Source organism: Panulirus ornatus, chromosome 11 (assembly GCF_036320965.1).
Source record: "Panulirus ornatus isolate Po-2019 chromosome 11, ASM3632096v1, whole genome shotgun sequence".
Taxonomy (NCBI): domain Eukaryota; kingdom Metazoa; phylum Arthropoda; class Malacostraca; order Decapoda; family Palinuridae; genus Panulirus; species Panulirus ornatus.
Window position 1 is genome coordinate 55,003,080 of NC_092234.1, and position 23,019 is coordinate 55,026,098.

The 23,019-nt window shown below is 42.7% G+C and overlaps 1 protein-coding gene across 2 annotated transcripts in view; it reads right to left on the minus strand.

The window, feature by feature from the left end:
• LOC139751551 (mechanosensory protein 2-like) overlaps positions 1-23,019 on the minus strand; it is a 1,369,287-nt gene that overhangs the window by 731,676 nt on the left and 614,592 nt on the right. The window lies entirely within an intron of this gene.

Consider the following 23,019-nt stretch of genomic DNA (forward strand, 5'->3'; position numbering starts at 1 on the left):
CTACAGACACTTCTCCTGTAGTTTGAACTTAAGACGCGGGATCTCAATGATTCTTACACTTGTGAATACCTTGTGATTGTGACAAGTTGGAGTGCTGCCAGCGAGTGTTGGGGGGCCACGACGCCCCTCACCGCCTTATCTTACATCTTATCATACACGTGGTGGGATGAGCCACGGGGTATGATAATGATACGTTCGTCCAGGATGACGGAGTACTCTCCTCCGCTCTCCTGCCATGCCAAATGTCGTCTTTATATGCAGTCTTGATTGGCATCTTTACGTGTGTGTGTGTGTGTCTGTGTGTGTGTGTGTGTGTGTGTGTGTGTGTGTGCGTGTGTGTGTAAAGGGAGTTAAAATAACGACAGTGGCGTTGTATTCTATCGTAGAACAAAGTGTGTGTATATGGAAGCCTGGTTGATATATGAATGGGAGGTTCTTTTCATTTTTCTTCTCATGGATGGCGTGATAACTTTATCATTTATGACGTGTCTTCCCTTTTGTTTCCCTTATGTTCATTTTTTTTTATAATATCTTTCGCTTCCGTCGTGTTCTGGGTAAGACAAGGGTCGTGGGGAGCGCCTGCTACGTCGGGTGATTATGCCAGGTCCTTAAATTCGGCACAAATGGCGAAGTGACCCCTTGAAAATGGCTGCACGACCCTTGAGCACGACGGTACGACCCTTGAGCACGTCGGTACGACCCTTGAGCACGACGGCACGACCCTTGAGCACAACGGTGCGACCCTTGAGCACGTCGGTGAGTCCATCCCGTATGCTGACCTGACCTCAAAGGTCAGGCTTTCATGCCCAAGGGTCGTACCGTAGTCGTTCGTGGGTCGTACCTGTACTATATAACACCCAGCACATGTAACTTCATACAAAGTAATCGCACTCTGAGTTTATATACTGAACATCCAGTCACATTTACGAAAATTTACGAAAAATCAGTAATTAAATAAAAATAAAATGCAAATGAATATATATCATCAGTTTACGGATCATGTCAAAACTCGCGTAAGCAATCGATCAAACAATCAATAAACATTCACACATGGACGAGGTCCATTATACACACAGCCTCAACGAGCAAGATCACAATTATCTCAAATTCCCGTGGAAATGCAACGCCCCAAGACAAGACATATATGACTGAACTCCTCAGTTTTAACACATTCGTAAAGTTTGGAGAATTCAGCGTTCAGAAGTGTTCAGGGTAACCAGTTACTTTACTAGTAATAGGATGGATCATCTGGTGTTACGAAGGTCATACATACGCAGGATTGACAGATATTTAGGTCATACATACGCAGGATTGACAGATATTTAGGTCATACATACGCAGGATTGACAGATATTTAGGTCATACATACGCAGGATTGACAGATATTTAGGTCATACATACGCAGGATTGACAGATATTTAGGTCATACATACGCAGGATTGACAGATATTTAGGTCATACATACGCAGGATTGACAGATATTTAGGTCATACATACGCAGGATTGACAGATATTTAGGTCATACATACGCAGGATTGACAGATATTTAGGTCATACATACGCAGGATTGACAGATATTTAGGTCATACATACGCAGGATTGACAGATATTTAGGTCATACACACGCAGGATTGACAGATATTTAGGTCATACATACGCAGGATTGACAGATATTTAGGTCATACATACGCAGGATTGACAGATATTTAGGTCATACATACGCAGGATTGACAGATATTTAGGTCATACATACGCAGGATTGACAGATATTTAGGTCATACATACGCAGGATTGACAGATATTTAGGTCATACATACGCAGGATTGACAGATATTTAGGTCATACATACGCAGGATTGACAGATATTTAGGTCATACATACGCAGGATTGACAGATATTTAGGTCATACATACGCAGGATTGACAGATATTTAGGTCATACATACGCAGGATTGACAGATATTTAGGTCATACATACGCAGGATTGAAGGATATTTAGGTCATACATACGCAGGATTGACAGATATTTAGGTCATACATACGCAGGACTGACAGATATTTAGGTCATACATACGCAGGACTGACAGATATTTTGGAGAGATTAAAATACACGAGTGTGAACTCTTCCTTCAAGCTGTCTACTTCTCTACACGACCTGGTCCACCGTGGCTTAACCAGTGTCTCTCTCTCTGATCTGTCCCACTGGGTACGACCCTTGAGCACGACTAGTACGACCCTTGAGCACGACTAGTACGACCCTTGAGCACGACGGCACGACCCTTGAGCACGACGGCACGACCCTTGAGCACGACGGCGCGACCCTTGAGCACGACGGTACGACCCTTGAGCACGACAGTACGATCCTTGAGCACGACGATACCTGGTCATTAGTGCTCTCTCTCTCTCTCTCTCTCTCTCTCTCTCTCTCTCTCTCTCTCTCTCTCTCTCTCTCTCTGACCTGATCCCAAGGAAACCTCATTACCCTGACCTCTGCACACCGGTACACCTTGACCTGGTCCAGGTACGGTCTCCTTCTCTGACCTGAGTGGGAGGAGTGGTCTTCGACGACCCCTCCCCTTCCCCTGACCTGGGTAATGGAGGTCAATGGCTCCTATGACCCCCTTCGTGGTCTGTGTCCACCTCCTCCGACAGCTTCATAGCTTCACACGAGCTGGGGGAGCGCAAGAGAGAGAGAGAGAGAGAGAGAGAGAGAGAGAGAGAGAGAGAGAGAGAGAGAGAGAGAGAGAGAGGATGAATGCTCCCCACGTATCCCCCCCCCCCCCGGCGTGTCTCAGAAGGCGACTGAAAAGGGAGCGAGAGCGGAAGGAAGGGCTGGAAATCCTCCTGTATTAATTTCTTGCTCCTAAAGAGTCCATCCTTCCCCTGATACTGATTGCAGCGCAGCCCTGAAGCTGTAAGAGCCCCTGGAGAAGGGATCCTTGGGGGGCTGTTGGCAACGGGACGACCCCAGGCTCTCTTGACCAACCCGACTGTTGCTGTAAGCCTGTTATGCCTCACGATTTTTAACAGCAAAGGACACTGTCCTTGAGGAGGGCCAAACAACCTATTAACCTCTTGGTTTCCAGGTCACGTACAGACGGATGGCTGGCGAGCTGAAGTGAACAGGTAAGCTTAGAACGTAGAGAAACATTAAGGAGCTGAGACAAGCTTAGGGAATTACCGGCAGTGTAGGTGTGTGTACCGTCATATGTACTACCCGTTAACATGTGTGTACCGCCATATGTACTACCCGTTAACATGGGTGTATCGTCATATGTAATACCCGTTAACATGTGTGTACCGTCACATGTACTACCCGTTAAGATGTGTATACTGTCATATATACTACCTGGTAACATGTGTGTATCGTCATATGTAGTACCCGTTAACATGTGTACCGTGATATGTAATACCCGTTAACATGTGTGTACCGTCATATGTACTACCCGTTAACATGTGTGTACCGTCATATGTACTACCCGTTAACATGTGTGTACCGTCATATGTACTACCCGTTAACATGTGTGTACCGTCATATGTACTACCCGTTAACATGTGTGTACCGCCATATGTACTACCCGTTAACATGTGTGTACCGTTATATGTACTACCCGTTAACATGTGTGTACTGTCATATGTACTACCCGTTAACATGTGTGTACCGTTTTATGTAATACCCGTTAACATGTGTGTACTGTCATATGTACTATCCGTTAACATGGGTGTACCGTCACATGTACTACCCGTTAACATGTGTGTACCGTCATATGTACTACCCGTTAACATGTGTGTACTGTCATATATACTACCCGTTAACATGTGTGTACCGTTATATGTACTACCCGTTAACATGTGTGTACTGTCATATGTAACACCCGTTAACATGTGTGTACCGTTATATGTACTACCCGTTAACATGTGTGTACTGTCATATGTAACACCCGTTAACATGTGTGTACCGTTTTATGTAATACCCGTTAACATGTGTGTACTGTCATATGTAACACCCGTTAACATGTGTGTACTGTCATATGTAACACCCGTTAACATGTGTGTACTGTCATATGTAACACCCGTTAACATGTGTGTACCGTCATATGTACTACCCGTTAACATGTGTGTACCGTCATATGTAACACCCGTTAACATGTGTGTACCATCATATGTAACACCCGTTAACATGTGTGTACCGTCATATGTAACACCCGTTAACATGTGTGTACTGTCATATGTAACCATAGATATCGCTCCTTCACTCATCACAGGTCCACTGATAAACACTAATTCCTTTATCAGCGGTAAAAGCCTCTTGTATCATTCATACCTCGCTCTTATATCATGCCATACACAGAAACATCTGACGTGAGGCACAGTAACATGACCTGACCGTGAAATACACCGACTTGCATACAATTTGAGGTGTATTATGTTTTCCTTGATTTCCATGCGATCGCAATTCCCTCATTAAGTACACTGTTACGTAATGACGCCATCAAGTACACTGTTACGTAATGACGCCATTAAGTACACTGTTACGTACTGACGCCATTAAGTACACTGTTACGTAATGACGCCATTAAGTACACTGTTACGTAATGACGCCATTAAGTACACTGTTACGTAATGACGCCATTAAGTACACTTGTTACGTACTGACGCCAATGATGTGGCAGCGTTCTTCGCTAGTACGGGATCTCACACATACCCCATGACCTTACTGGGTGAAATTAACGAATAAAAAGAAAAATGAACAAATGAAAAAGAAAAATAATTGGAAAAACTGGGTAACTAAAGACAAATTTGATAAATAATAAAAGTTTCCTTTATCGATGTTTTTGACGTTGATATTTTTCTTGTGAAATGAGTCGCTGAATCTCTCAGATATCGAGAACCTTTATATAAGTTATTCTTATCTTTTTATCTGAGTTATTCAGTGATATGTCAGGTACTAACCTCTGCAGGAAACCTCTTCAATTTGCAACACACACACACACACACACACACACGTTTTCTTTTCCATTACTATTTTTCTTTACACACACAGGAAGGAAGCTTTAGCCTTAGTTTACAAAAAAAAAAAAAAAAGCTTAAGCTGATACTGAATAGATGTCACTTTACATATCTATCAAAACAATGTTAAGACTTATTCACATGTAGTTATGTAGACAATATGTTTATCATTGCATGACTATAAGCAAAGAGAGAGAGAGAGAGAGAGAGAGAGAGAGAGAGAGAGAGAGAGAGAGAGAGAGAGAGAGGGGGGGCACTAACTCAGACCGGTGCAGCTGCTGCTATTGAGATTCGAGGCCCAGACGATGATATAGCAGCAGTTTAGCAGCTATGCATTAAATATAGCAGTTTAGCAGCTATGCATTAAATATAGCCGAGGCGCCACCCACACACACACACACACATATATAAAAGATGATCCAAAAATTCTCTAGCTGAAATAATACGGACCAGTTAGTATAACACGTCGGCTTTAGCTACAAGTCTTTGAATGGGTGATTAAGACACGTACTGAATCACCTAATTATCAAGACCATCCAATTAACTATACCCCTGGAGGCCAACACTATACAAACTGGGTTAGAATATAGAGAGTGAGACAGACAGATATCTATAGATACCTCAGAGTATTATTGGTGATGGAGTATCTTCCATTTTATCTGTGTTGTTCTTAGATTTTCTGGATCCATTTTTGAAAGCAGCGACTATGTCTACCCTGGCAACATTGTGTACGTAGCCTTCACTTCGTGGCATGACAGACCTGGGCGGGTTTTTTTTATGATAGATTTTATCTACTATTTCCTTGACTTTTTGCATTTTTTTCCCGTTATTTCCTTGACTTTTTGCATTTTTTTTCCCGTTATTTCCTTGACTTTTTTTCCCTCGAGACCAGCATCTTTACCTGTTATTTCCTTGACTATTGTTTTTCCCAATCGAGACCATCTCGTGGTTTCTCATGGTAGAGGAGCAGTAGATCAGCCTCAATCATGGTAGTGAACTTCTGTGCGCACCATCTATGGTAACTACCTACCTTCCCTCCTGCTGCTACCATGACCACCATGCCTAACTAGAGTCGTCATTCCTCATGGTATAGCTAGAGAAACAATCCCTCCCTCCCTCCCTCCCTCCCGGTAGCTAAGCCCCCTGTTCCCGCTTCTCCCTCATGGTAGCAAATTCCATTCCTTCTCCTCCCTCATGGTACATAAGCCCCCTCCCTCACCCCTCATGATAACTACGCCTTCTATCTCCTCCCTCATGGTACATAAGCCCCCTCCCTCACCCCTCATGATAACTACGCCTTCTCCCTCCTCCCTCATGGTAGATAAGCCCCCTCCCTCACCCCTCATGGTACATAAGCCCCCTCCCTCATGGTAGTCTTTCACAGTGATCAACGCGGCCCGAGCAAACCACGCCCCAATCCGGGCCGTCTCGGACTGACATAAAAGAGAGGAAGAGAAAGATAGTAACCAGAGCCCCACAGGTGCCCTGGCGTACGTACACACGACTCGTGACGGAAAGACGAAGCAAGGAAGAGGAGAAGTTCACAGCTCAGCTGACCCAGGAAGAAACGGAGACATCATCATAGTCAGTTCTCCCTCACGTTAGACAGACCCCTTCCTCCTCCTCCTCCTCCCTCGCGTTAGCTAGACTCCTTCCTCCTCCTCCCTCATGGTAGCTAGACCCTTTCCTCCTCCTCCCTCACGTTAGCTAGACCCCTTCCCCTTCCCCACTCCTGGTAGCTAGACTCATCCCTCCTCCTTCCTCGTGGTGACTATGGTTCCTTCCTCCTCCTTCCTCAAGTTAGCTGCGTTTCCTTCCTCCTTTTCTCTTATGGTAGCTCACACTACATTTCCCTCCTGCTCTGTATTACCCGAGAACCTCCCCCTTTTACTTCATGGTACCTAAATGGCATATGAATCCCTCCTACGTCCATTCAAACCCATTTAAGTAAACCTACCACTTTTACAGTTAGCATACCCTTATCTATTTCTCCCTAACCCCTTTTAATTCAAGCAAAACCTGTTTCAGGTCAGCATTACCCTTTTCACGTCAGCTTAACCCCTTTCTAAGTTAACCTAATCCCTTTTTAGGTCAAGCTAATCCCATTTATTCGGTTACCCTAATCCTCCTTTTTTTCTTGGTCATCCTAATCCTTTAACACAGTCTAGAAGTTGGCACCTGCCACTCTCTCTCTCTCTCTCTCTCTCTCTCTCTCTCTCTCTCTCTCTCTCTCTCTCTCTCTCTATCTATCTCTCTCTCACACACACACACACACACACACACACACACACACACACAATATATATATATATATATATATATATATATATATATATATATATATATATATATATATATATATATATGCTGGGTAGTAAGTAATGTATGTACTGATAAAGAGAATGGTGGCGTCCAGAGCGCGAAAGAGAAAAGTGTAACTCGTGCATGTCTGGGGAAAGTGGTTTCAGTTAGGCTTAAGTCTGCTGGAGTGGAGTTTGGGATCCAGCTGAGTGGGAGGTGCGGTTTGTTTACTGCGAGGAGTGTACTCATTATGACACGAAAACTATTCTGACAAAGTTGTTTTCGTTGGGGGACCAGACGGGATTTCCGAACAAAGGATGCTAAAACGAGGCGGGAATGAGACCTTTTTTTTAATTTCTGTCTGGTGGTTGGCTTATGAAGCGGTTTTGGTATAAGGGATCCAACACTGTCTCAAAAAAATGAATGCCGAACATGTTAAGGGGAGAGAGGGACACACAGACAGATGACAAACAGACAGACAGACAGAAGTAATAAGACAGAGAGAGATATAAATAAATCCAACACTGAAAAAAGGAAAAATAAATGCCGAACATGTTGAGGGGAGAGACAGACACAGAGACAGATAAACAGATGACAAACAGATAGACAGACAGACAGAGAAATAATAAGACAGAGAGACAAATAAATAAACCCACCTTTCAAAGCCTAGGCTAAACACAAGATTGGGAAACTACCACCACAAATATTCCTGGGGCGCGGGAGGTGGTGTGTCAACCCACTGACGCCACATCGTATGTGCAAATTTACCACACATATATATTCTGGTTTCCCATTTCTCATTTGATATATGGGAACTCAACTGTGTATCCTAAAATACAGCCATAGACTGCATCCGTGTGTCCATCCCTACATGAGCAACTTGCTTCGGTCGACATCAATAATGTTCCTGTGTTAGAATGTTAAATGACAGAGCTTATGTTTACACTATACCTTATACAGCTAACGTCTATACGTTCTTAACTGTGCGCGTACACAGACAGACATACGTGCATATAACAGTTCATCTACGCAATTTCAAAATTACCCAAACAACCTCTGTATACATAGAAACTTGTACATATAACATGTAAAATAATACAGGCATGATCATGTGTATGTGTGTGTAGACTAGGGAGATGATAGTGCTACTCTATTCCCTATAACAAATGTCATTAGTGGCGACAACTCCAGTCTCTCTGGTAGCGACCGTGGCAGCGTCGAAAAAAAATTGGAGACTTGTTAACCAGCAGTATCTGGTATCTCATTAGGGTAGAGTTACCATCGCTCGTTTTTAATGGTTCAATATGTCGATATTTGGTGACCATATGATCTAACCATCTATCTATCTTTTGCCATCTATCGCATCAATAACCCGGGTATATCTATAATTCATGGGAGCTTTCATAATGTCTTTCAAAATCATTAATTAGATAGATGTCTGCAAAGTACTGCTAGATAATGCATTATGATAATTTCAATTCAATTGTTATCGATCATTTTCCTACTTCCGTGCGTTCAATTCTTAGATAGCACTTTCCAGCACGTTTAACTTGCAATTTTTGGAATGATTCAAACGTAATTTTCTTATTAATCATGTCTCCTTCTACTTGATGTTTTATTCAATAAAGGAAATAAAAAACATTTTGAAGAAACTTTAGCCATAACACGACACGAAAAGAAATGAAAATAATGTTCAATGAATGGTAACGTAAGCGTGAGTCACTCTGCCAAGAGATAACTATTTATCTATGTCTTAATTTATTTATCTTTATCTTATCATTTATCTTCATAAAGTTGTTGGCATGACCATATAACACCTTTTACTTTTAAACTACAGAACAGTTATTTCAGTAAAGTAATAAAACGTTCTTTTTATTTTGCCATTCAACATCAAAGCGGCACCCTGTTGCCATATGGTGATCCATTAATTACTCCATTTCCCACAGCACTGCAGAAAGTGCTTTCCCACACCACGCTACAAAATCCCTTGTAATCATACACTCGACACGTTGGTTTTCCACTAATGATAACTATTCACCTCTCTCTTTATTTCCCTTAAAAAAAAAAACTACAGAATACTAATACCTCATTTCCATATTGCCAAAACATCATAATTTTTTTTTTTTCTTATGTGAACCACAAGGAAACTTGGCGAGTCCTTCATTATCCTAGATAGAAAAAAAAAAAGTTACTGACTTCTCTACACTAGAAAAAAAATTATCTAAACAGGAATATAATATTTTTTTTCCACTGTCATATTGGATTAAATATTTAGCGTTTGTTAATGGCAATGTTAATATCAAGGTTTGTTGACGTTGAAAACATGAAAGAAAAAAAAGAATAAAAAAAGTTTTATGGTTACATAAGAGAATGAGAGTATATCACACTGATATAAAAATTGTGTCTCGCGCCATTAAACCACGAGATGTATGGTTCCCACGGTGAAACGAGACGGGGGGAAATGAGACAGTCTCTCTCTCTCTCTCTGTCTCTCTCTCTCTCTCTCTCTCTCTCTCTCTCTCTCTCTCTCTCTCTCTCTCTCTCTTTCTCTCTCTTGTGCCATACTAGAACGGTGAGGAGGGAGAATAAAGAGATTTCTTCTTCTGTCATACTAAAGGAAAGGTCTCTCTCTCTCTCTCTCTCTCTCTCTCTCTCTCTCTCTCTCTCTCTCTCTCTCTCTCTCTCTCTCTTGTGCCATACTACAACGGTTGGAGGGGGGATAAAGAGATTTATTCTTCTATCATACTAAAGGAAAGGTCTCTCTCTCTCTCTCTCTCTCTCTCTCTCTCTCTCTCTCTCTCTCTCTCTCTCTCTCTCTCTCTTTGTCATACTAAGAGGGAGGGAGGGGAGTGTCTTTCCCTACCATCACACTAATGGAAAGATATGGTCTCCTCCTTCAGTCATACTAGAGGCAATCTTCCCTTACGTCATACTTCAGAGAGAGGCAGTACTTCCTGCCCTCCGTCACACTAGGAAAGAGTCTCAGCCACCGTCACACTTGAAGAAAGACGGTCCCTCCTACCGTCACACCGGAGGTAACAGGATCTTTCCTACCGTCACACTGGAGGTAACAGGATCTTTCCTACCGTCACACTGGAGGTAACAGAATCTTTCCTACCGTCACACTGGAGGTAACAGGATCTTTCCTACTGTCACACTGGAGGTAACAGAATCTTTCCTACCGTCACACTGGAGGTAACAGGATCTTTCCTACTGTCACACTGGAGGTAACAGGATCTTTCCTACCGTCACACTGGAGGTAACAGGACCTTTCCTACCGTCACACTGGAGGTAACAGGATCTTTCCTACCGTCACACTGAAGGTAACAGTATCTTTCTTACCGTCACAATACAGGGTCGGCAGCCTCCCACTCTCACACTAGAGGAAAGAGGGAAGATCTCACTCTCACACTGAAGACAAATAAGGGGGGAGAGGGAGAGAGGGGGGAGGGGGGCGGGCTCTTACAGCGTCAAGCTCAATCCACAAAGATCAACATTAAAGATCCAAAGTTCCGTCAGCTTGTAATTTAAGTTTAATGACCCAGAGAGAGAGAGAGAGAGAGAGAGAGAGAGAGAGAGAGAGAGAGAGAGAGAGAGAGAGAGAGAGAGAGAGAGAGTTCAACGAAACTTACATCCTTGGAGGCGACCAGGATACCGCACACGAACAGACGCACACATGTACGCATTTTGTGGCGTGACGCACGCTTATATGTGCGTATATTCTCTATCTGTATGAACATAAGTTCGTGTTCATATATGTACAAGTGCTGACAAATACATACATACATACATAAATACAGACATATATACATACATACATACATATATACATACATACATACATACATACATACATACATACATACATAAATACATACATACGAAATTGAAGGTATCTGAGCTCATACATACATTCAGTATTATCATATGAGTAACACAAACAGGCGCATGAAAACATGAATATAAATGTCCATTAGGCATACAAATAGTCCAATACCCATTACCATATATAATCACAAAGGTGCCGATCTATATATATATATATATATATATATATATATATATATATATATATATATATATATATATATATATATAAACAAAAATATACATACGCATACAGCATACGTATCACAACGATACATACAGACTGACACAGACATACACAGCTATTACTGATGTACATTTCAAACAGTCTTATCATAATTTTGCTCAATATAATAAAATGTTTAAATGAAAGCCAACTTTAAAACGAACAGATGATGTATGATACATTGATACAACCACGAAAGCAAACTCGAGATGACGAAAAAAATTTTGTTGTATGATTTAGAGATGTATTGAAGAAGGGTTTCGAAGACCATGTGACCTCACCCCCCCCCCCCCTCACCCCGACTCTCGCTCTATATGCAAATGAGGCAGTTCTCACATATGATCTTCGTGCGATATACATGTACGTCATACTGACGTGTATGCATCGCGTAGGATCAAGATTTTTCCTTTTTGAAGAAATGACGGGTTTCCGCTCTGTCTGTGAGAGTGAGAGAGAGAGAGAGAGAGAGAGAGAGAGAGAGAGAGAGAGAGAGAGAGAGAGAGAGAGAGACCGCACAACATCCATAAAACGAAACTTCAGCTCCTTAACTCCAGGTTTTCACTCCTGGGGGGGGAAAACCTGGATCATTCATCCACCTCAAAACACAGAAAACGAAACTCCCGGAATTTCCTTCCAGGGAAAACCTGAAGCCTCCCCCACCCGTCGTCGTCTCCCGCAACCCATCAGAAAACGAAACCCTCGATCCTCCTTCAGCAACAACACTTAAAAGAGACCTCAATATCTGGTCCGTCCATCTGCAGACCACAACACCCACATGACGAAACTCTTTTAAAAAAATCACAACCCAAGGTTTTATTACACACCAGAGGGAGGTGGGAAACAAGAAACAAACAAAAGCAGGACACTTCGCTTACGTCTTGTGTACATAACAATTATGGAGAGGCCATGACGAATGACTTCCCGGGAGTGAGAGAGAGAGAGAGAGAGAGAGAGAGAGAGAGAGAGAGAGAGAGAGAGAGAGAGAGAGAGAGAGAGAGTTGACGTGACTTCCTTTTTTTCTCGCTACGGTCCGTGATAAAGGAGGTCCAGTTCCTTTTAAGGGGGAACTTTCTAAAATCCTTGGCAAACGTTTTGGGTCAGAGGCTGAGGACCTCCCTATGGACGTGGAGGTAGCTGGATCCAAGACGACACGAGAGCCTGGAAATGGTCGCCTACTTCCTTATTACAGGAAAGACGTCTATTTCGTTTGTCTCGTTTGATGAGAGATGACAAGACACGATACAACGGAAGTAATGCTGGTCGTTTGGCCTTTTGACCTATCGAGAGCCGAGGTTGGGGGAGGGGGGGGTCATTAAGGTCGTCGAAGTCAACTTATATAGTCATTCATCGTATAAAAGTATTGTACCCCTTTGTGTGTGTTCAGTATGGTTTCAAAGACTAAGAAATGCTCGCTCTCACTGCCTGTATGGCTGTGTGTGTGTGTGTGTGTGTGTGTGTGTGTGTGTGTGTGTGTGTGTGTCTCATAAGTTCGAGGAGCGATAAGGTGTGTCCAAGAAAGGTGGGGCTGCTATGTGGACTTCGCCTGAAAGGATTCAAGAGTTCCTGTAGCGAGGTTTGCTAACAATTCAAGATTTCCTGTAGCAACTTTTGCTAACAATGTCTCCCAGTTTATACAAGAGTTGTGTTCAGGTCTACAGCCAGTTGTAATGACAATGCGGAAGGTTAAGTAACTATATAGATGATTTAAGACTGCCAAATCAATGTTGTTTGCCTCGACTGAAGGGAACACTGGTCGTCCAAATATGTCTTGTCTCTTAAAATGGCAAAGTCGAGTACAGAACACTTAATTGATATCAAAATATCATCTTTATGATTCAAAATCTCATAGCAAAAAAAAAAAAATTCTTTCAAACTCAATTCAAAATTCCTTCAAAATCCATCCCAAAATTCCTTCAAAACCCATTCTAAAATTCCTTCAAAACCCATTCTAAAATTCCTTCAAAACCCATTCTAAAATTCCTTCAAAACCCATTCTGAAATTCCTTCAAAACCCATTCTAAAATTCCTTCAAACTCATTCTGGAATTCCTTTAAAACCCGACCTAAATTTCTTCAAAATTCCTCTTCAAAATTCATATCAAATCAATTCGTTTGTCTTTAGATGATGCAGATGGTAAGGCTGTACTGGCCATGGGTTCAAGATGGACCTGAGAACTGGGGAAAATATACCGAGGCTCTTGGAAATGTCTCTAACAAGACGACGGTGGTAAGATGAAGAATTAAAAATGAAAGAATGAAGCAATTCTAAAACGAATACATCACACACACACACACACACACACACACACACACACACACACACACACACACACTTACCTGTCAATCCACAAGCTACCATCCTCCTCCATCATGACAAGTTGATTTACCAGTTAATCTAAAGCCGGTCAACAACTATGTAAGGTCAAGTGAGTTTAATGACCTTCGTCAAGGGCATTGCGCTCAGTATAACTTTCCTTAAGAGCTGAGGTTACGACGAACAATGCCCTTGCATTAAATATGATTTGACCCAAGTTTACACACACACTAAGTCTGTGTCTTCTTGAAGGGTCGGAGGTCAAAATGTACGAGGGGTCAGAGCAAGAGGACTTAATAATAGAAAAAAAAAATGAAGAAAAGTTTGAAGTTCGTTATGCATATATTGTACTGAGATAGATAGATAGATAGATAAATAAATAGATAGATAGATAGATAGAGAGAGAGAGAGAGAGAGAGAGAGAGAGAGAGAGAGAGAGAGAGAGAGAGAGAGAGAGAGAGAGAGAGAGCTAAATTTAGCATCAACGCGTGACGAAAGATCACGAGATACGTCACAGGGGTGACGTCACACATGTTTACTGACGTCAGAAGCGGGTTGCCAGTTTCTTAAAAAAAAAAAAAAAAACAACTCGTGTCACGTGGTCGAAACCTCTCAATAGAGATATGAAAATATGTCTTTCTTACTCTCCATTTGGGCGAAGAGGAAGAAATAAATGGTATAATTTCTTTATAAGTTATTAGCTTCGCCTTCTTCCTACCTGGCTTTGATATTACGGGATGGAAGCAGTTGGCAACGCATCCCATTTTCCTTTCTTTATCAGCCAAGTCTCGATGGACGGATGGCTCGGCCTCGTGGATGCCTTTTAATTACTGGAATGAATAACACATTTCCTGTTGTCTGCATGACAAGTGTGTGTGTGTGTGTGTGTGTGTGTGTGTGTGTGTGTGTGTGTGTTATACGTAAACATGCTTATATAAACACACACACACACACACACACACACACACACACACACACACACACATTTACTCACCCTCCAGACACACACACACACACACAACGGTCTGGTTCCTACATATTCACGACATGAACCATAATAATTCCTCCCTAACTTCACTTTGCCATATGGAAATGTAATTACACATGTCCTTCCTTCATACCTCCCCCTCTCTCTCTCTTTTCTCTCCCCCCTCCCCTCACCTCACCTCCCCCTCTTGTTTCTGCCAAAGTGTTCTCCCTGAACACGACCGAACATTACACGTGTCTTCCACCACCACCTGAACATGGACCAATAACAGACCCATAATGATTTAAGAGACCCAACTCTTCCTTTTACAAAAGACATGAACTTATCATGTTAAGCCTAATCATATCTATCGCCCTATATATGTAAAAAAAAAAAAAAAAAGAAAAACGTACATAAGTTTTCACAGAAGCGTCCATACGTGTTCACACATGCCCAGGTTTTCACAGAAACGTTCATAAGTGTTCACACATGGCGAAGTGTTCACATGTCCCAACGGAAACCAATTTGCAGGTTCATTACCTACAATACAAGCGGCAGTCATAACCATTCTTATCTCTCTTATCTCCAACACTGAAAGACTACGAATTTCTCCCACAGCTCCCCGAACTGATGGCATATCAGACTGACCTTGTCAAAGATTACCCTTATCGTGGAGCTATGACGTCGACAGGGAATACCCAGCTATTGTATACAGGGGCACGCAGAGGAATTCAAATTGCAACAGATCTGTCGAAGCTGTCTGGGACAATTGGGATGATAGCCAGAAACTCACACAGATCACTGTGGTCAAAGTTAAAAGGCGTAAGTTACAGGTCATTGAAATGGAATAACCTGCAAAATGTCATTGTGACTAAGGAGGGGTATATAATGTAAACAGCCTGGAGTCGATGATGCCTTGCTCTACAAGGGGGATATATCATCGTGGTGATGAGGTGGGGGGGGGGGGGAAAGAGACGTCACTCCCTCTTCTTGAAATGACTAGGACCATCCACACCTGAGGCATGAAGTCAGTGTGACGAGGATGGAAGGATGAGGTCAGTGTTAACGAGGAAAGAAGGAAGGATGAAGTCATTGTCAGCGAGGATTGATGAAGTCAGTGTTAACGAGGATGGATGAAGTCAGTGTTAACGAGGAAGGAAGGGTGAAGTCAGTGTTAACGAGGAAGGAAGGATGAAGTCAGTGTTAACGAGGAAGGAAGGGTGAAGTCAGTGTTAACGATGAAGGAAGGGTGAAGTCAGTGTTAACGAGGAAGGAAGGGTGAAGTCAGTGTTAACGATGAAGGAAGGGTGAAGTCAGTGTTAACGAGGAAGGAAGGATGAAGTCAGTGTTAACGAGGAAGGGAGGGTGAAGTCAGTGTTAACGAGGAAGGAAGGATGAAGTCAGTGTTAACGATGAAGGAAGGGTGAAGTCAGTGTTAACGAGGAAGGAAGGATGAAGTCAGTGTTAACGAGGAAGGAAGGGTGAAGTCAGTGTTAACGAGGAAGGAAGGATGAAGTCAGTGTTAACGATGAAGGAAGGGTGAAGTCAGTGTTAACGAGGAAGGAAGGGTGAAGTCAGTGTTAACGAGGAAGGAAGGATGAAGTCAGTGTTAACGAGGAAGGAAGGATGAAAGTGCTAACGAGGAAGGAAGAAGGAAGTCTGTGTTAACGACGCGGTCTCTCGTTAAGTATTCGTTGAGAAATTAACGACCTCACACTTAAAGAGAACCTTTCGTTAACCTCAACATTTGTTAAGCTTCATACGATACGATGATTATGATGACGTCAGACAACGAGGATGTTGAGACATCATCGACACTGTAAAACTTAAACTGAAGTCGTAGTCACGACCGGACCCTTTCGAACATCCAAAGTTTCAGTAGTTTTATTCCAGTATGTCTAACACCCTTTCGTAGGTCTACAATCACCATCGTATCCTTGGATAAAAAACGTAATGAACTCCTTCCCGACGCTGTTAAGTTACCGGCGTCGCGAAGAGAAAAAGAAAGAAAACGAAGCATCAACAATGAAACTCTAAGAATCCATACAATGCAACGCTAAGAACTCAGGAGAATGAAACACTAAGAATCCAAAGATTCAAACACTAAGAATCCACAAAATGAAAGGCTTAAATTCATACAATTAAACAAATAAAATCCAAACAATAAAATGCTTAGAAACATTAAAAATCCAAACAATGAAACTAAAAATCCCAAACAATGAAACTAAAAATCCCAAACAATTAAACTAAAAATCCCAAACAATTAAACACCAAGACAAACAATCATATTCCCAGTTAATTCAATGAAGGAGGAGTGGTAGGAGAACCTCTTGGTCTGGTGTAGTAGTAATAGTAGTAGTAGTAGTAGTAGTAGTAGTAGTAGTAGTAGTAGTAGTAGTAGTTTAAGCTATTTACACCTTCCTCCCTCCCTCACTCCCTCCTCTTCCTCCACTATAGCTGACGGGATTCGAGTCCCAGGAAAGACCAACTGGGTTAGCTGGAATAGAAATACAGTATTTTTTGTCTTTTTGAAGAGCTGCTGGTGGTGGGACGGTGCGCAGGGCACAGGGAACTGCTGTGGTGGGAGGATGGAAGGGAGATTAAGGGTTAAGGGTGAGGGAGACGTGAAAGCCGTATGGAGATTTATAGCTAGGCAGAGGTGGAAACTACACACAAGATCTGGGTGAGGGAGAAATGGGAGTAGATGGAGGGACAGGATGATGGGAGATGGAAATCCTGGGTGAGGGAGAAATGATAGTTACACAGAATGCCAGGGAGATGGAGAGGTGGGAGCCAAATGGAGAGTCAGAGTGAAGAGAGAGCCAGACTGAGGGAGAGCTGAAAGGGAGATGGAAGATCAGACTGAGGGAGAGCTGAAAGGGAGATGGAAGGCTAGACTTAAGAAGAGATGGGAGAGAAGAATGAAGGCCAATATGTGAGATGACTGAAAAGCTAGATGGAAGGCCTGAATCAGGAAGAGATGGAAAATATATGAAACCCAGGCTGAAGGTGACAAGAAAGCTAGATGGAGTTCTCCGGTACGGAGAGACAGAAGCTATAGAGAAGGCTAGGGTGAGGAATAAATGGAAAAAGGGTGTGTGTGTGTGCGCGTGTATGGGGGAGATGTAACCTAGATGGAGATCTGGGATGAAGGAGAGATTATGACTACACAGGAGGCTAGGAAGATAAAGAGATACAAGCTAGATGGACTGTCTGGGAGGATGACAGATGCAAGAAGCATCCAGAGCCAATAGAGAGGGTCCAGAGGAGGACAACGAAGATGGGAGCAAGATGAAGAAAACCGAGCTACAGGGAAAGGCTCGACGCTTTTAAATTTACCCACCATGGAAGAGAGAAGAGTAGAGGGGTGACCTGATCACACCCTATGAGTTGTTTTTCTAAAATCAGTCTAATGACGTAGACAGTGAACTGTTCTTCGTATGATGATGCAGGGACGGAACAACCAGAGGGCATTACAAACCTAGAAAATACCTTTATAAGTTACAGTATTTGATTGCTAGAGTAATGGAACCAACTGAAAAGAGACGAATATTGTGAACGTGGACGGCATACGTGAGTTTAAGAAGCTGTGTATGAGAGCAGACACCGTTCAGAAATGGCGCCCCCACGAATGTTCAAGTTTCTCCCTCTGTACAGCACAAACAGGGGCGGGCCCGCATGGGTTCGTATCCTAGACGTGGTAATCGACCCAAAATCAATTCTGGTGTTCGTCCAACCCTCGAGGCTGGTCGATAAATGGGTAGGTGGCTTAGGCTGGTGTGTGTGTGTGTGTGTGTGTGTGTGTGTGTGTGTGTGTGTGTGTGTGTGTGTGTGTGTGTACATAGGAGTAAAGACATGATACATATATACAAGATTAAGAGACGGGGGCAACACAGAGTGTAAAACTTTCTCCTCGTAACACACACACACACACACACACACACACACACACACACACACGGTGTGCGTACGCAGTTCAACGTGTACACTGGGACGGATTTTTCTCAGTGTAGTAGAGGAACGAGACAAGCTCAGAGTACTGACTGACACCCAGGTTACGTAATCTGCTACTCCAGCAAGGTATTTTTTACTCCAGATATAGACTAGTGCTTGGTTCACCATGCTGACGACTGTGATGGAGGAGCAGGAGGAAGAGGAGGAGGAGGTTCTTCTCCTCTCTCCTCCTCCTTCCCCCTCCCTCTCTCCATCTAGGTACCCTCTAATCAACTCTTCTCCCTCCCCTCCCCGTTCCCTCTTATTAAGCCACATGTGGGGTGATTGGATGACTGGGAGTGGCTGAGCAGGTGGGAGTGGTTGGAGGAGGGGGACGACGGGAGTGGGGGGGGGGGGGAGGTTGAGTGAGTAATACTGGGAGAAATATATCAGGAGGAGGGAGTAACATGGGAGGAGGAATATTAAAAGAAAATGATTGCTCCTTTTTTTTCCTCTCCCCTATTTACAACTCTCTCTCTCTCTCTCTCTCTCTCTCTCTCTCTCTCTCTCTCTCTCTCTCTCTCTCTCTCTCTCATCCACCCCCCTACTGCCACCTTTCATCCCAATCCACTACGCTCACGTCACCATCCCGTCACCACCCCCATCACCTTCCACACGCCCATCAGTGCCTATAACCAGAACCCCCATCACCATCCCGTCACCACCCCATCACCTTCCACTCACCCATCAGTGCCTATAACCAGAACCCCCATCACCATCGCGACAATTCATCACCTATATTCCTTTCCACCAATAACCCCCCCCCCCTTCCCCCCCCCATTCACAGCGCACAATTGTCCCATCACCCCATATTTCCCCTGTCCAGCCTCATTAACCCTCCACTGGGCCCCCCCCAAGATAAATCATCGCCGACTCGCGCCAACAGCTCTGTGGCTCATGGAAGCCAAACCATACCTGTTAGGCACCATTTGGGTGGAATCGTGAGGCCTCTTTTAATCAAGTACAATATGGGTCCACAGGTAAAACTCATTCGCAATGATGTGGCGTCAGAAACACGCGTTCGATAATCATGACTCAATGAACCAAAATATACAATCTGGGCGAATACGCTGAAATGAGGGAGAGGACATTACAATCATCGCTGACATTATGAAATCATGGGAAAAATGAGTTGAGACTATACCATGACAATAATTACCAGGACGCTATAAATATATTGAGAAAATAGAGGTGAATGAGCAACTAATATGACTGAGTTAGGTACATATGTAACTTAGCGAATATCGATATATATAGAATATATATATATAATAAACATAAATAATATAGATATATAAAGATATATATATGAGGTTGATTGAGTTATACCATGAACATAAATACCATGATCATATATATCGAAAAAGTAGAGTCAGAAATGAGCAGAACTCATTAATATACATGGAGGTTATGACATATTCACCTTAAGCGATATGATATATATATTATATACTATATATATATATATATATATATATATATATATATATATTATATATATATATATATATATATATATAATTCTCCAGGTCATCCACAGGTGAATTATGAGGCGTAGACTCCAATTTATCGGGGAATAAATTTTCCTTAAGATACTGAACCATTACATGAGCGTCTAGATATATAAATTATATACCTCGATGATATATATATATATATATATATATATATATATATATATATATATATATATATATATATATATATATATATATTCCGATGAGTCCACGAGAAAATGAAACACGATAAGTTCCCAAGTGCACTTTCGCGTAATAATCACATCATCAGGGTCGACACAGGAGAGAAATATAACAATCGCTATTTATAGCATAAATCTCGCGGAAAAGGCTGAGTTCAAATAGATTCGCGCTAGATTTGGACACACCAACCAGCTTGCAAGTTGCAGAAACATGATAAAAGCAGGAGAGATGTATTCCCTGCTTGCCCCCCCCCCCCCCCCCCCCCCCTTGCTGCAAGCAGAGGCCCTTGCTGTTCGTTTGCCGTAACAAAGAAATCACACATCAAGCGCTCGGGTGGCCGTATGGTGGAAGATATTGAAGATGGCAGGGTTGCCAAGGTGCCGAGAAGGGGAAGGGTGGGGAAGCGCTCACAGCAGCGTTGACAGTTCAGCCAGATCGAGAAGGTACGCGTCCTAGACAGTATTGCCAGATCAGGCACAACCTACTTCCACTCTTTTTTTTTCACCATTTCTTCACTCTTTATTCATTGTCTTATCTTCCAATCACCCAAGATGCCCTGATTTGAGGACGTTTCCCCGACATGTCGATAGCTTCTTCCCTATCTATATCTAAAAAGAAATATAAGCCCTGTGGAGAGCTGTGTAGATACAGGAGTGAGGGATGTGTCTGTGAGGCGAGTCTGGTAACAGTGGATTCATTCCCTCATCCGGGTCCCTAATCTTTCGTCGACGTCGGGACGACAAAAATAAGGAACGATTTTTCTTTCGTCAACTTTACACTTGACACTTTAGAAATTTATTTTTTCCACAACGATATTAATTTCCCCATTATATTAATCTAACGAGGCACCCAAACATGCGTGCGATACTGCTATTAATAATTAATAATAATAATAATAATAATAACACCGAAGGTGTCTTTAGGAGCCACACACACACACACACACACACACACACACACACACACACACAGTTTCCTCATGACCCTTCAAAAATTACCTCCTTTCCTTATACATTCCCACTCCAATATATATATATATATATATATATATATATATATATATATATATATATATATATATATATCTCCTCACTCTTCCAAAACCTTCTGCTTTATTCCCTTCTTCATAACCTTCCCTATCATAACTCCTTCTCAAGAACATCCTTTTCATCCTATACAAAAAAAAAAAAAAATCCCTCTCTCCTCCCCACCTCCCAATTCTCCTCCTAACCCACCTTCAAGTGGCAGATCTGGATGAGCGAACATCAACCACTCATTCACGTAAGCTATCCCTCCTACAGCTGTTTAACCCCACCCTTCTCCTCTCCCTCACTCCTAACCCACCCTTCCTCCTCCTCCTACCTCACCCCTCCCTCACCATCATCATCACCCGGGTCTGAGGGCCGTCCCTTCCGTCCCTGATGCCATGACCATCCCTATCCTCCTCATGCCCTAAGGTCTGGCTGGCCTGGGTAGACCCTGGGTGCGAGACACGACTCACATACCCTGGGGTCAATTCATACACATCATACGTAGACCATACACAGGGGAGAGGGGGACTTCAAGCAGCGACTGATCACTCGGCATACAGATGCTTCAAAACCGAAAATATACAAATCCTACTCATTACTGTGGTACGAGTAGAAAGATACGTTAAATAGATGTTTCAACGCGAGAAAATATTAGACTAATTCTCTGTAATTTTTTTTAATTTGGGGGGGTCAAGAGCCTCTCTGTAAACAGACACATAAATCACCCCTTCTGGTGAGCCACGGGTGATAATCTGCTTTCTAACGCTGACAAATGTCTACTACTCCGTTACCTGACGAAGTTATACGAAAATGGAAGATGAACGATACAGGAGAACGAAGAGAAACAAACATCATGATCATCATATACATCGGAAGAGCAATGAGAGAGAGAGAGAGAGAGAGAGAGAGAGAGAGAGAGAGAGAGAGAGAGAGAGAGAGAGAGTAGAGAGAGCAGTCTAGTGGATTTCTAGAAGGGATTCAGTTCGTCAAGACAGTATAACAACAATTCCTACACCATTTGTAAGTCTCACACACTCTCTTAACACTCCTCTATCAGGAGGATATAACCCCCCCCCCCCCCCTTGAATGACCTCTCCAGGCACGTATGCCATCAAGCTGGGTCAAAGGTCGCAGGGGGTGGGGTGCCATTAGAATTTCACTCATCTCCATGCACAGGCGTCCGAACACCGGCTTCCTGACCGAGTGGAGGTCATTAACTGGATCCTGGAAGCAGCTGCTCCTACTGCCACTGGAAACCTCCACTTTAATCACTCTTCCAGAGCACACTGACGTAATTTTTGATCATCTTCGTACGAGGGGGTAGAGATCGCACTCCTGTGTAACGTTAAATCTTAATGTATAATCACGGTCAAACGATCACTCTGCCTATGTAATTACATTTCACTGTAATATTAATCTCATATGTTCCATCGTATGCAAATGATCATCGGCCTTACGTAATTATATTTCAGTGTGGTACTGATCTCATGTTTAATCACGATGAAATGATGTTGGATTAATAGATTACTCGTATACTTTTGACTTGATAGCCCGGTGGGGAGGGGGAGAGAATGACTGGGAGATACATTTGGAAGTCATATTTGTACTTGTA